Source organism: Trachymyrmex septentrionalis, unplaced genomic scaffold, assembly GCF_001594115.1.
Source record: "Trachymyrmex septentrionalis isolate Tsep2-gDNA-1 unplaced genomic scaffold, Tsep1.0 scaffold152, whole genome shotgun sequence".
NCBI classification, from domain to species: Eukaryota; Metazoa; Arthropoda; class Insecta; order Hymenoptera; family Formicidae; genus Trachymyrmex; species Trachymyrmex septentrionalis.
This window is the reverse complement of record NW_017304675.1, coordinates 1-361: the sequence shown is the minus strand read 5'-3', so window position 1 is coordinate 361 and position 361 is coordinate 1.

Sequence of the window (361 nt, the reverse complement as noted above, 5' to 3'; positions counted from 1 at the left end):
AATCGTAATAACTACAACAGTGTTAAAAATAATTATAAATTGAGTAATAGATCTTTTCACTTTCTTTCGCTCCGTTCATACATCTATCGATACATACAAGCACAACGTGAATTTTTCTTTGATTGATTTTTACAAAAAAGATATACATAACTCCCTATAAAAATTGTAATAAAACTGAATAAAGCAGTTTAATATAAATTAGAATCATTCATCATAATCAACCATTTGTACTATCTCTGATTGTAAGATACACACACATTCCCATACATGCTTATTCTCTTTTCGTATGTTATTATTTACAGTGGTATTTGTATAAGTACATTTCTATGATTTTGTATAATAATATTTATTATATATTGTA